The sequence below is a fragment of the Mchenga conophoros genome, linkage group LG10 (assembly GCF_057382185.1).
Source record: "Mchenga conophoros isolate Kocher_MC1m ecotype Shallow Benthic linkage group LG10, M_conophoros_male_GT1.1, whole genome shotgun sequence".
Taxonomy (NCBI): Eukaryota; Metazoa; Chordata; class Actinopteri; order Cichliformes; family Cichlidae; genus Mchenga; species Mchenga conophoros.
In genome coordinates, this window is record NC_140535.1 from 26,883,520 (window position 1) to 26,899,795 (window position 16,276).

Here is a 16,276-nt window from a genome sequence, read left to right on the forward strand (position 1 = left end):
GGTTTTTACAGGGTACAGGGAAAAGGTAGAGATTTGATAGGGTGTTCTTGTCTAATATTTTCATGTGTGTGCGCATGCACGGGTTTGTTGGTATGGGTGTATGTATATATATATATATATATATATATATATATATATATATATATATATATATATATATATATATATATATACACATATATATATATATATATATATATATATATATATATATATATATACATATATATATATATATATATATATATATATATATACATACACACATATATATATATATATATATAAATAATTGTAGGCTGTGTATCCTTGAGGTGTTAATGGGGTTATTGAAAATGTGTATATGTGCGTATGTGTGTATATACGTATGTATGGATAGATAGAAACATATATGTGTATATATTTAAAAAAAAATTACACATAACATATAATGTAATTGCAAGGAGGTATTTCTGTAGTCTATTGATACTAGATAGTGGAAAAGGGGTGGGATTAAATAAGCTTATGCTTCTTCCTGCTCCTTTTTGAACATGGACGTTATTTGGAGTTGTGGTTGCTCGTTTTCCTTTTGTTTGCTTTGTTCATTTGTCTCTTTTAATTCTATTTTTTTTATACTTTTTCAACATGTTCAAAATAAAGATTCAATCAATCAATCTTATTAAATTCTAAAATCACGACCCTATCTAATAATGAATAAGTGCAATTGTTGTAAACCAGCAGAAGAAGCATATCAGATAGCCTTTTAAATTTCCATTGAACCTTATCTTATCTAACTGATACAATCTTAACAAATATTACAGCATTTTTTATTAACCTTTAAGCACCATTGGCACCAGATGACAAAGTAAAGGGAAAAGGCAGGAGATCTTATAGACAAACTGTCCAGTCATTATTATTGATAATAAGTAGGATATCAGATTGTAAAAATCTGAGCCTTTCTGTTTTCTCCAGTTACAGCAAAAAAAAAAAAAAAAAAAAGATTTAGAAGAGCTTGTGACCCTCAGCTGCCTTCCTGTACTGCCCTCTGCTGGTGTTCTTGATCTGGCTTAACAGTAGTGGGGTTTTTTAATATGCTATTGGGCCTATTAAGAAACTGTCATATTAAGACACTGTAAGTTGATAAAACAACTTGACTTATAATAATACATCAAGCCCCATGACAGTGTATACATACACCTCCTCCAAAAAAATTTTTTTTTTCATATTTTTCATATTTTCACAACTACAAATATCTGTCATCTTCAAAGCAGAACTTACCAAAAACTTATATTTACTTGCACTGTACTTGCAGTCCAACCTATTATTTGTACTTATGTTTGACCTGTGAACACATCTATATCTACATATGGCTCTTTAGTAAATCATGCTTATTGGATATTTACAAAGATTCATTATTACTCCAGATTAATTATGCTTTATAGTACATTTTTCTCAGGGGTCAGGGGCTATAAGGTTGATTTGGATTTGTTGATTTAGTTTAAGGTTATCTGGGAAAGAAAGAAAGAAAGAAAGAAAGATCTCTTTTGTAATTAATTTTTCATTGAAGCTAATAGAAAACACCATGTAGTTAAATAAAGATATTAAGGGGAAATAATAACAAGTCAGAAAAAGAGAACTGTGTTCAGAGAATTCAACTGCACTTACATGAGGCTCCTTTAATAATGTGTAATTTGTTGACATGGGTGTGAAATGTCCTGAGAAGAGACAACAAAAAGCATACCTTACACGGTCTGTAACGCTGGAGCTGAAGGCTTTTGGACTTCTTTTTTTGGTTCTTGAAGCTGTATCCCCTCTGCTCTGAACTGAAGATGATCCTCAGATGATCCTGAAGTGAAATATTAAGATATCTGTTTATTTTGGGATTTCAGTGCTTTGTTCAGTGTAAACTTTGTCTTTGATTCTTGTGCTGCTCTGTTCACATTAAAGTAATTGTGCAGTTTTGTGATTGCTATAATTTTGTAAGTGCTGTTTAAACAAATATTGTTTAAAAAAAAGTCCAGTTGCCTTAAACTTAAGCATTTAAAACGACCACGATCTGGAAAACTCAAAGCCTATAGACATACTGTACTTTAAGTATTTTACCTAAGGTGTTCCAAAAATTTTGTTTCATGGAGATCCTTTTTTTTTTTTTTTTGCCTGTCCCGTTTGGCTCTTTTGCCATCAGAATTATTGTCTAAAGGCAAAGAAAGATGCCCAACGGATTTACTTTACCACATCGACCAACCCAGCCTTGCCGTATTGGTCTATTTGATTCGCCTTTTATTATTTATTTTATTTTAACCTGCTAAATACGGGACAGACTTAACTGGGGAAACGAAAAGGGGAGAAAGAAAGAGGGAAAGAAAAACAGCGGGGAAGAGGAATGGTGATAAAGGGCAAAAAACCAACAAAATAAGCAGAGAAAAAATACATACCGTATATCGATCATCTGGATCACCTGTTGAGAAAGAAAAAAGAGAAAACAAGCAGAAAAAAGAGCAATATAATAAACAACACCATTACGATGATCTATGGGAATATAACAGTAAATACTAAATATTAAACATTATTGTGCAGCACGTAAGATCGACAGCAGACAGTGTGCTTTGAGGTAGGAGCCAAAAAGGGTGTAGTTTGTGTGTGTGAGCACCCGTGTGTACACCTGTGAGCATGAATGCACTTGTTTTTAAAAGGTTCCTTCATGTAATGATCTGCTAGAGGGTGTGGGGGTCCACAGCCCCGTCCTCCAGAGCATGAAGCAGGTATGGAGGAGATCAAGACTCCAGACATCCAGAGGCCCCCAGAGCACAAGAGACCAAGGAAGACCAACAGAGGGGCAGCCACGCCACTGTCCCAGAAAGAGCTGAGGAGAGCCACAGATGAGGGATCACTCAGCAGCCGCGAAGCAGAAGCCAGGGGGTGGGGGGTTGCAGTGACGTGCCCGTGAGCTGTGCCAGAGTGACCGAGCCCCAGGCCGAGAGTCCGAGGGCACCCCACCCCCCGAAGGGGCCCGAGCGAGCCCCAGGCTCCAGGCCCCGACAAGCAGCCACCAGGAGTGAGCCGGTAGGTACCTGGACGCCCATGCCCAGACACAAAGAACCACCAATGCACCGATGTCTGAGGGCATCTGCCACTGGCAGGGGAATGGTGGGGGGAGATAGCCTCCATACCTTGGAGGGCCTGAGATGTGGTGTCTGATACCCGACCTGACATATAGACACAGACAAACAGGCACACACAGATACAAACATCCATTCCCACCCTCGTGCTCTCATATGCAAATACTCAACACTCACCCAACCTGGAGACAGACATAAATAGACACTGTACACACAATCACACTCCCCAAGCGTACTCTAAGCCCCAGGTCTAGGTACCCTTGCCCCTGGAGGGGGAAACTGCACCCAGACCCAGGTAGTGTTACCCTCTTCCCTGGGGTGGAGAGAATGTTTCATGGAGCTCTTATACAAAAGAACCACTGGTGAAAAATATTACTTCATTACTGATGGAACTGGGTGGAATTGGAGTTTTGCCTTTCTTAAGGCTTTCTGTGACAGAGATAAAATTTATGAATGATAATCCCAAAGTCTGCTATACAGCAGCTTTCAAACTGAGGACATAAATTATATATAGTGTAATGAACTTCATCATTTTAAACTTAAATCTTAATCTTTATTTCTAGAGTTTTAAAAAAAATGCTCTTATTACAAGGTGACAACTTCAGAAGACGCTGATTCTATTAACTGGTTATGTAAAAATTACCTTTGACATTTTTCTGAATGGTCTGTTGTGCAAAGACATCTCTGCTTCCATAAAAGATGGTCCAGTGTATCCTATGTATTGGTAAGGTAATAAAGAAAGCACTGAAATGCATTTTTTGGAGAATTTGACCAGTTTTTTTCATGGCTGCCATGTGGATACTTCTGCATCACTTCACACAACCTTACTAATTACTCCGCCTCTCTACCTCGTAGGATCCACACCTATTGTTTCTGGGTTGTTTCAATGAAACACTCAGTGACGTGCACCTCAATTAATAACTTTCATGTAACGTGTTTTCAGGATTTTGGGTAGATATTCTGTCTCTCTCCATTAAAATGAAAGTACGGTAAAACTAAGACTGTTCATTTCTTTGTACATGAGCAAACTTACAAATTCAGCAGGCAATCAAAAAAATTTTTCCCACACTGTATACCACTTATCCATGAACCCTCGACATCACTTGCAGCTTGTCTTACCTCTTTATCACTGGCTGTTAGCTAACTTGTGATACTGCTACATTTTTACATTTTCCATATTTAAAATCAACCAAGAAGTCAAAGCCACTGTTTCAGGTACACAATTAAAAATTCATATCTGTTAACAGTAGCCCAGTTTTAGTGTACTTACTTTATTTTACAAGTCTTTTAGTTTCCAAATAACATCCAATGATGTGAGTTTCCTTTGAAGTTACAAAAAAAATAGAGGCTGCAATTGCAAAGCTCCTTCTTCTCTTTGACTTTGCAGTGTGATTTTGTTTCCCTGTGTGTTTTCATGCACATGTGCCGTGTGCTTATGTGTTAGTCTATATGCATGTATACTGTTCTCCACACTAACTGAGTTCCCTCTTGCAAATAAGTGTTTGTGAGTCTGGCACAGAGCATTGTTCACAGCAGTGGTGAAGGACACATCCCCATGGCTTGTATACACCCCCACACTCACAGACACCTACTATAAATAGCCTTCACTTTCAGAAACATTAACAAGACTGTTGGCTAGAAAAAGGTGACGCAAAAGCGGAAGAACAATGTCGGAGCAAAATGGATAAAATGTTCAGCTGCCAAAGTCCAAAACGTGCTATGAGCTGTATCACCTCAAATACTTTAAAGTAGATAATTTTGAACAACTACCATGCATTTTAGTCCATTTTTAATATGTTTGCCAAAATTATACCAACGATTTCTTCTTCTTCTAGCAGGTGCCTTTATGGGTCACCACAGTGGATCATCTGCTTCTATCTCACCCTATCCAGCATGCTTCTACACTACATCTATGAATCTTCTCACTGGTCTTCCTCTTTTCCACCTGACACTCATCTCCATCTGCCCCACCCTTCCTTTACTTGACTTTTCTTATGCACTGCCCATTTCTATGGTTGGGTTGGATCTCAGGAGATCAGTATCTCATTTGAAAACCCTTCAGAATACATACTTCAGTATGAATGATACCACTCAAAAGTTACAGCCATGCTTGATTACTTTTGTGATTTTAAGACTTAGGCCAGATATGCAGCTGATCCATAAATAGAAAATGTTCAGTTTTGTCTTGTAACTTCAATAAGACAGTTGTGTGATTCTATTGTAATTTTCTTGCATTAAATCAAATTTAAATTCAAATTCAAATTTTATTTGTCACATACACAGTCATACACAGTATGATATGCAGTGAAATGCTTACACAACTGCTCGTGACCTAAAGAAAATAAAGACTATGAATAAAATAGGAAATAAATATGAAAATTAAAAAGGGTCAATTTAACTAGGAAGGAATAAAATAAAATATAAAGATTAAAGTTAAAAATGAAATAACTGTACAACAACAAATTAGAATGAAGGGTAAATTTAACTGGGAAAGAATAAGATAAAATATATAAATTAAAGTTGAAAATAAAATAACTGTACAACAAAATACACAATACACAAATACACAGTATAGAAATATATAAGAATGTATGAAGAAATATAAATATAAATATATACAATAACAGCAGCTGTACAGTATTAAGTGGAAATTAAGAAATATAATGTCCAGTGTTGTGCAATCCACATTTGTAAGTGTCTTGTGCAGTGCAAATATGCTTAAAGTGATTTAGTGATGAAGTGATTCGATTTGATGACCACGCATCTAATCGAATTAGTGTAAACAAAGTCCAGAATGTCCAGTGTGGACCAGTCCAGTGTCCATTATTAAACCAACGTTTGTGCTTTTTTAGTCAAGAAAGTGCAGCATGGTTTAACAGCTACAGGCCCTGTCTTAGTCTTCTTCTTATAGTGTTTTCTTATGTTTTGAGTCACTTCTTGTTGATCAGATTTTTTTCTTTCTTTCACAACAAGGAAACTGTGTCTCTATGTGAGGACAAAACTTTTGTAGAAGTTTCTTAGAAATGTTCTTAGAATAGAACTTAAAATGTCTTTGTAATCTCTGTTGTTTCAATGGAATGATGCCCTCTTTTTTTTTTTTACAGTAGAAAGTTCCTTTGCAACAGTTTTTTATCTGCACTTTTTTATTACTTATACATTAAATTAAAGGTAAATCTGTAGCTTTAAGCTTGTAAGTAATTCTTACATTTGCTTTATTCTTGGAAACAAAGATGTCTAAAAGAAAATTGCAAACTGAGTCTGATGTGCAACTCAGTGTTCTGTTTGATGAATAGATGTAAGTGGTCTCATTGTATTCAAATTTTTTTAAAATATTTAAAAACATTTTAATTTTAATTTTTAAGTAACCATTTTGGGAGGTTTGAACTGTTGGTTGGACAAATATTTGATTGCCTTCAATCTGGGGAAAGGTGTAAATGATCACTGACACTGGTGGTGTTTTATTTCTTGTCATTCACCTACATTTCTATATTGTACAGGGTGGGCCATTTATATGGATACATCGTAATAAAAGGGGAATGGTTGGTCCTGTTTGTGGCACATTAGTATATGTGAGGGGGCATACTTCTCAAGATGGGTGGCGACCATGGTGGCCATTTAGAAGTCGGCCATCTTGGATACAACTTTTGTTTTTTCAGTAGGAAGAGGGCCATGAGACACATCAAACTTATTGGTAATGCCACAAGAAATGCACTAAGAAACTGAGAAACTAAGAAACTAATGTGCACAGGGTCAAAGTTATAAATATAAATATACACCTCTGCGAATATTTGGTTAAATGTGCAAGTTGCACCTCATCAACAAGCTTCTGTCTGCCAGATTTCTGAACACTCTTCTTAGCAGAATTCGTAAAGTTCATTTAAACTGGTTGGTTTCCTGGCATAGTCCACAAATTCGAGGCAGGATTAAGGTCAAAGCTTAGGGAAGACTCTTCCAGAAGCTTAATTTTAGCCTGCTTTAGCCATTCCAAAACTAGTTTTTGGTTTTCTGTTTGTGGTTGCTGTTCTGTTGGAACACTCAACACTTACCCATCTAACTACTGATTTGATGTGAAGTTGAAGAATTTTGAGGTAGACCTCCTTCTTCATTATTCCATCCACTTTGTGCACTGGCAGCAAAACAACCTCAGAGAATGATGCTAGGTTTGAAAGCCTCACATTTACTCCTACAAACATACCTCTTATCATTGTGGCCAAATAGTTCTTTATCTCATCTGACCATGTGGGCAGCTGCAAAGTTCAGTTGAGTTTGAAGGTGTTAATTTTGGTCACCCACTCTCAGTACATGTTGATGTAAAACTGGCTTCACTGTGAAAAGTGACAGTGGTGTTCCAGTTTCCAGTTCACGGCAGACTTGCCATGAACTGGATGTTCAGCACTAAGTTACGCCGATGCCACTGTGATTAGCTTCAATGCCTTTAGAGATTATGTGCCAAGCTTCTGCACATGGGTGCAGGGTAAAGTCCCACTAACACCTACCACTCACTTTCATAAGCATACTTGTCGATCACTTCCACACGTTGTAATAAATATAATCCCTGGTAAAGTCAGTTAGCGAACACTACTGGCATGTAATGCCAATGACGACCATTTCACACACTGTCGAAAATGCTCAAAATGTTGTCGGCACCAAAAGTGAAGGGCTGACAGTTGTGTTTACATACCAACCGTAAGCGCTAATGTTGGTTAGCATCAGCTAAAGTTAGGAAGTCTGACACTTGAGAGGCAGTGAACGCAGAGAGAGCTTAAAAGTGCATCTGTGTTTTTTGTTTTGTTTTTGTTTCCTTTGCTTTGTTTTAGGTTTTCTTGCATTAAGATGTTGCGCACAGAATCCGAGATATAATGGTGACTTAGCTGCTTGTTGGATAAACCCATGGATCTTAGAAAAGATTAACATTTCCCGGATTTAAGCACACGTGTATAACAAAATTTAAAAATTACGCTTGCTAACTTTTCCACATCATAGGTTTCAAAGTAAATAAATGTTTTTTCAAATACTCACTATGATCTGAGTCAGTTTAAACCTTTTTAATATGGCTGTACGGCGCTAAACTTTTCGCTTGACAGCTAGCGCAATGCTAAGATTTACACGGAAATGATCCGCGGAAATCATTAAAGTACTATTGGTCCACATTTTTCTTCTATGGTAGCACCCTGGGCAGAGTAACACCCAACTCTAAACTGATCTGTTGACACCAATGACTGTAGAAAACATTATTGCGACAACACGTTTTTGGGGGAAAATAAAAGAGATTGAAACTTTACTGATAATTTGTCCAAGTTGAAAAATGCCCTCCTCCACAAATGTTATGTGACAACCTCATTGCCTTACAGAATTATGACATCACACACATGTAGAATCTTACCACCATTCCGATCCTTTGATCCTTTGATCCTTAAAACCTATAAATAGCGGTGAAGAGCAACGACTTTTAGTCCGTTTCTCGCAGCATTGATGTGTGCAGCATTGAACCGTTCGCCAGAAAAACCTTTTGAAATATTTGGATCCTTTGCAATAGTAACTGTATCCAGACCCAACATGTCTCAAACAAAAGATCCAAAGGGACAAGAAGTTGACCCCTACGCTCTTCCCTGGGATGAGCCACTAGACCCTTCCCTCTCCTCTCTTCCTTGGTGTGACCAAGTAGAACTAGAGGAAAAACGTTTGGAAGAAATGGAGGATGAAGCGCTCACAAACACAGAGAAGATGAAGTTCTTGATGGAGGAAAATGAGAGAAAGAGCGCTCAACTAAAGAAGTTATCATACCAGCTTCAAAAACAGGAAGCTATTATTGAGGAGAAACAACAGGATCTCCAAGACATGGACAAAAAGAACCAGGAGCTCCAAGGAAAGCTTGATGAAGCCCTGCGACAAAATAAAAAACTTGTCCAAGAAAAGATACAAGATGGCATGAAGAAGAGAGGGCTGCACAGCAATCTCAGAGACATGGAGCTAATGTACAGTGTTGACAAAAAAAGGCTTGATCGCACAGAGCAAGCAAATGAGAAGCTTCTTCAAGAGAAAAGGGAACAAAAGATCAAACAAAAACAAATGGATCGCAAGCTTCAGAGCATCGAGCAACACAATGAAAGCTTGCAAGGAAAGCTTGATGAAGCCATGCGACGAAATAAAAAACTTGTCCAAGAAAAGATACAAGATGGCACGAAGAAGAGAGGGCTGCACAGCAATCTCAGAGACATGGAGCTCATGTACAGTGTTGACAAAAAAAGGCTTGATCGCACAGAGCAAGCAAATGAGAAGCTTCTCCAAGAGAAAAGGGAACAAGAGATCAAACAAAAACAAATGGATTCGAAGCTTCAGAGCATCAAGCAACAAAATGAAAGCTTGCAAGGAAAGCTTGATGAAGCTCTGCGACAAAATAAAGAAATCCTCCAAGAGAAAGAGCAGCTGGTCATTAAGCAGAGAGAAGAAAAACTTCTTCTCCAGGAGTTTGAGAAGAAAAACCAAAATCTGCAAGAACTTTACAACAAAATGAAGTTCAAAGCATCTGAGCTGGAAGGAGAAAATGAAAAACTGCAAAAACAGGAGGCAACATCTAAAGTGCTGAAAGAAAGGTTGGAAGAAAAACAAGCCGAAATAGAAGAAGTGGAGAAAAAATGCAATAAGCTGGAGAAGCAAAACACAGAAACAACCGAGGAGTTGAAAATCCTCATCCTCGAGAAAAAGGTGCTCGTGGAAAAGCAGCTGGAAAAAAAGAAAAAACGCTTCCGCTTCTTCTGGAGGAAGAACACTCCTTCTTTCACTACTGCCGATGTCACCTCGTCTCCCCCCTCTCCCTTTAACTCCTAACACCTCTCCCATCTCCCTCCCCTCTCTCTCCGTTTTCACACTCACCCCAACCAGTCCCGACAGTTGACTGCCCCCTCTAGAGCCTGGTTCTGTCATAGGTTTCTTCTTTTAAAGGGAGTTTTTCCTATCCACTGTCGCCTAGTGCTTGCTCAGAGGGGATTGTTGGGGTTTTCTCTCCTCTATCCCTTTACTCCTTTCAACACCCCCCCCCCCCCTTCTTTTTTCTTAATAATATAACAATAAAAACAATTGGCTGCATTTTAAATGTGTCAGATCAATGGCTTTATTCAAGAATACAAGTAATGGGTAATAGCTGCATGTGTGTTTGTGTGTGTGCATAATATGCATACTTTACTTGTTGGATCCATATCCTACAAGGAATTAAATAAAACAAGAAGACAAACAAAAACAAAACAAAAATATTTTTCTCTCCCTTCCAAGGTCAGGAATCAGGATGAGGAAGAAATTAGGTCAGATCAGTGCAGGTTTTCGCACTGCTGACATTGAAAAATGTATGGCGAGATTTTCAAAATACATTTGCAATCAAATAACTTTGGAGCTGGAAAGACAGCTTAGCTCAACAGGTTATAGGAGATCCAATGCCACCTACTTTTCATGCCAATCTTCTTTGTGGCATAAATCTCCCCTTTGATCATTGATCAGTAAATCACTGCATATAAATTCATCTAACTGTTATAATTTAATGAGTAAAGATTCTCAGATGATTGAATTGCGGTTTTAGTAAATGTTGAACCTTTTTGCGATTTCTGTTTTTAGAATCAATAGCCCATATTTTCATCCACTGCTGAAACGTGCCTTTGAGTTTTTCATCATTTAACAAGAATAGGTTCAGGCAACCATTGTGTAATTAGGCTTTCGCGGTATATGTGTTGTCTTGTGTTGTTAGTGTGTAGTGTTGTGGATAGTTTTGTGTTGTGTGTCAGAACAATGAGGCTACTGCTGTCTCCAGGTAGAAACAGGAGTGATACACCTGATGCTGTCAGACCTGCAGGTACCAGGCTGTGATGTTCTCCTTTATAGTGGACAGAAATTATTTTTTTGGAGTGACACAAATAATTTGATTGTTCTGTAAATAGTTTGAAATGGTTATTTAAAAAAGGGTAAAAGGTAAATGGCTGCAAATAACTTTGTTGTTTGCAAAACTTGTGCATTGGATTTTAAAATTGACAATTGCATTTAACTGCATTTAAAGTTATGAAAGTTATGAAATATGAAATATGATTCAATAAACATGTTTGTGGTTGTTACAGAAATAACTTTTTCTACTTGGATTTTATGTTTTTTGTCTGATTTTAGATGAATTGTGTTAATACAATATGTCAAAATGAAAACATAACTGCAAATTCAGGCACGTGAGGTTGTGCTGAACAGGATGATACCAAACAAGGCAAAGTAAATCGATTTTAAAGGTTAAATGTAAAGGAAACATCAAAAGTAGTGAAAAATGGCCAATTATAACCTGGACCCCAGAGGGTTAAACACTTCACACAATAGTTACTTTTCAAGTAACTAATTACTTTTAGAATCTTGTAACTCTCCATCTTTCCATCTTGTACGGGTGAGAGTCGGCTGTGGCGAATATTCTTAAATCAGTGCTCGTGCTCTGAGAAAACCCATGGGCTTTATGTGCTAAAATGTCCTGTGATTGAATTTGATACTTCATTTCAAGATCATTTTTCAAATTCATACATTTGGTCGATTGATAAGAAGGGCTTCAGGTTGAACATACCGTAGCTGTGCTCTGAACATTTTAAATTAAATTGGAAGTGCTTCAGGAGTGTGCACATTTCAGCTCTGTGAGGGGGAAAATTCTTAAGCTTTAAGCTCTGCGAATACAGAAAGTGATTCAGATTTCTGCTTACTCAGGTTCCCAGGAACTATTCCCTCCTACATTTCAATATATTACCACAGTGTATGTACATATTGCATTTTGCCTTTATTGGATTTCAGCAGTGTGTCAGAGAGAGAGAGAAGAAAGTAGGGAGAGAAATAGAGGTAGAAATGTACCTGTTACTAATTTCTTATTGCTCTCACACAGCAGATGTTCTTCAGTAATATAGGTTTTTATCTATATTACAGCACATTGTTATTTAACACTAAAGCACAGACGGACTGGTGACTCTGCAAGACTTTGATTAACAGAAAATTACAGTGTAGACATCAGTAATAATAGTCAGGGTGTTTTGGTTCATCCATTGTTACTTGCTGGGGTCATAAATTATCCCAGTTTGTCTCTTGAGGGTTAAACTCAAAACAGGTGACATTGCAAGCAGAGAAACAAATAAGAAACGTGCTTTTCTCCTCTCTGGCACACATGACAGCATCAGGAGAAAAAACTATATCCCAAAAACTGAAGAATATGTCAGGTGACCAGTCATATGAACCATCATTATAAGTCAAGGCTTCTGCCCTTTATCGGTTTCATCACATACACATTTTGTATGTGTGTATTTGCTCTATCTTCCTTTTTAGCTGTAGATAGTGTCTGTCTTAAAGTAAACTCTTCAATAGATTTAATGGTGTGGATTTGAGGGTTAAAGACAGAGAGTAAGAAAATCCCTCTGGGTCGAGCAAAAACAAAGGTTTCTTTGTGAAGAAGTTCGTCGGTGTTTGATGTGAGCTTCAAAAATGGTATCAAAGATTACATCAAAGTTTCCAGTGAAAGAAGAAAATTTCCCCATTTCATCTGCAACATCTCATCATGAGCTCACAAATCAAGCTGACACAGAATATTTCCTCTTACCTTCATGTGGCTGCGCTACTATTTCACAAACATGTGTATGCACTTACATGCCCTGCCTTTACATTTTTCTTTGTACTATGAATATCAGGTATTGCATTTCCTTAATGATCTAACAAAGCCCTGTATATTATTTCATTAACCTGCTCACAGACACCCTGTCACTCTCGATTGTGCTCCTGATTGTACATAAAGTTGTGTTTTTGTACAATCAAAAGACACACCTCACTGTTGTTGAATTCATGAGCTGTCCAGCTCTTTAACAGGAATGATCTCTTTTATAGAATATCAAAAAGCATTTCCCCATGACTGGAATAGCCTACACATCTTGTTAACTGCTGATGTTTTGTTGTGACTGGGTTGAGGTGTAAAAGGAGATAAGACAGGGTAAAAGTTCCCAGTAATACCGAATCGCCTCCCCTATTGTCTTGTATCCTTAAATCATGGTAAAGGAAGACTGTTGGCATCAGTTTCTTAGGCAGAACAACGTGTAACATCCTGTACTGACCCAGACTGAGTTAAGACAACAGACAGCTAACTGCCTGTCTATATACAGTATATTATTTAAAGTAAGTTAAATAGTGTTAGTGATTGTATTATTTCTGTTCTCCTTAATAATATATTATTTAGGATGATAACTGTGTCAGAACCAGTGCTTTATTTTAGTATGGTATGGTATATTATCTAAATATACCATGGGTTCTGTGAACAGTATAATCACATGCACAAACTCGGTTTTGTTGTTGTCATTCTGTATTTAAGGGTTTTTTATAATCATAAAAGCATTGTTTGATTTTTTTTTTCCTCTTCCTTCTCAACAATCTCACTAGCTAATAATCCTCCCCACACATTCCTGCTCCAGGCCACGTCAGATGCCACTTGAATCAGGAACAGACAACTTGTCCTGCGCTGAGGCAGCTTGCCCAGGATTATCCGAGGCATCGCATTCAGGCCAGGAAGTTCTTTCTTTGGGTGCCCATTGTTCAATAACCCCCTCAGATACATCAAGTCAACCACACAAAAAAACAGACGTGCATTTTACCCCGACTGTACTTCAACCGGGACCATTACCAGGTGTACAAACCTGTGTCAGATCTCAGCCCAAACTTGGAACGTCAGCTCCAATCAGTGAGAGTGCAAACCTGGAACGAGGAAACTGAGGGAAAGGTGAAGGGATACTGAAGGGAAGTAAGCATTGAATTAAGCATTACCGTGGGGTGTGTGGACACCTGATATTTGCCGTAGTCCTGTTTGTATTCTCCCCTCTTTTTGCTGTGGGAGTCTGTATCGCTGATATTTATTCTGGAGAGTGTTGTAATGTAAATGGGAAAGAAATGGATGACCCATAGACTGCTTATAAATACAGTCCCTACATAATCTACTGTATAGGGATTTGTATTTATCACAAATTGTGACCCTAACAGAGAAAACCAACATTTTTCTTAACCTTTTACAGGTACAAATTATTTATTGTTTATAGCTATTTTCTTTCTGTTTTTAGACTGGTTTACCATATTTTCATTGCATAATAAATAGACTAAAACACTCTATTGCATTGAGAATCTTACATACTTTATGTTTAGTTAGGTTTATGTGATCTTATATCATACAGTAGTTGAGGTTGGGAACAGCAGTGTCCCACCCTCAACTACTGTGGTTCATTCAAGAAACCTCCAGCATTCAAGTACTGCTTCTCTAGTTGGAAAAGCTAAGCTCAAAGACAGTGACAAAAAGAGCTGAACTGTGAGAAGATTGTAATTTTGTGTAACTTATGTCTTTACACTAAGCCTGATGACAGGATGGGGAAAAAACAGTTATAAATTATAATGCATTTAGAAAATGTACCTGTGTTTTGTTTAAAAATTGAAAGGAAGATTGTTTAGGCTAAGAGGTACTGTTTACAAAGTGCAAGAAAAAATAACCAAAGACAACAAAAGCTCTATATTTAGATTCTAAAAAGCAAACAAAATTAAAACATGTATTATATAATAATGACAGTCATCACAACTATTTAAGAAAAGAATTTAAAACCATTGAATTTGCATTGGATGTGCTATTTAGAAACACAAATTTTTTTTAAAAGATCTGTACAGTTATGTTCCTTCTCTTCAATGTACCTTTTAAATCTCTTTTGACAAAATTTTATATTTATTTTTCTTAAATGATTTAAAAGAACTTTATTAGTAATAAAGCGCTTATGAGGCAATGAGTGCACTTTCCTTCAAAGACTCTATTGTACCCCCCATTGTTCTATTATTTTGTTGTTATTTCTAGTATTTACTGAGATCCTTCAAATATACTCTCCCATCTCGACTGCGCCATCTAGTGGCATTACACAGTACGACGCTTGTGCTGAAACTAAATAATACACATAAAGGCAAAATGGGTTTTTTAATGTCCACAGTTACGTAATGCTTCCACAAACTTCATAATGTAAATCACGACAGCTTAATAACTCAAGTAGCACAACATGTTGATGTATGCTGTTTAATATTGCGATGAGATACTTCTTCCACCCATAAAGGTGATGTGGAGGATAAAATTTAGGTGAATATGTTGTTTTGTTTTGTTTTTTGATGTTATTTTTCATCTACTTTTACTTGTTACTTTATCAGGGAATTCTGGACTGTAGTTACAAAATCAAATCATTGCATTTTTAGGTAGCATCAATGGCTATCTCAGGGCACATTACATTGTAAGCAGCCTACATATTTGTCATATTTGTCACATCCTACCCAGGGGTATTTTAGTCAGAGCAAAAGCACCAGCACTGCAACATCTTTTTTTTTTTTTTTTTTTTTAAACAATGTTTATAAATTGCAGTTTTGTTTAGGTTTTTTTTTCATGTTTAATGCTCATTTTATTTTATCAGATGGTCATGAATCATAATAATATAAATTTGTTGAGAACATTGTATGCGCATATGTGGAGTCATCAGCCAAAAGCTTATTGTGACAGTCATTGCCAACCAACCTGTCTTGTGACCTATTAATAAAAAGTCATTTTCATTTCATACCCTTCATCACATTCAGAATTTCTTTGAGTTGTTGAATGTTCTTAACCTTCTTGCTTGTTAAGCATTTTTAAACTGTAATCTCAATATATGATTTTTCCCCCCTGCCCCATTTGTCATCTCATGATCCCAGAGATGGGACCATTTTGTGTTTTCCTGAAGGGATCACTATCTTAGAGATCATTGAACTTGACTATTAAACTGGCAAACAGTAATTCATCAACATTATTTTTGAATTTGTACCCTAACTAAATTAATTTTTGATACTGTTACTTTTAAAATTAAGATTTTTATTTCATATTCTTAGATCAGTTAATATTGGTGGATTGACACTTTTACTTGAATAAAAGAGACAAAATTGGACCGTTACATAAAAAAAGGAAAGGAAAAAACTTTGCACCTGACCCTCTCAGAATCAAGTGTTTTTTGTGCAATGTCTTAATTTACCTGAGAGATAAGTGAGGTATAAAAATGTAGGCCTTTTATGGACTATAACTCATTTTGACTACTACTCGTCTCACAAAGTGATATTGGCCCTTGAAAGTTGACCTCAAATTAAGATTTTAGCCAGTGAAT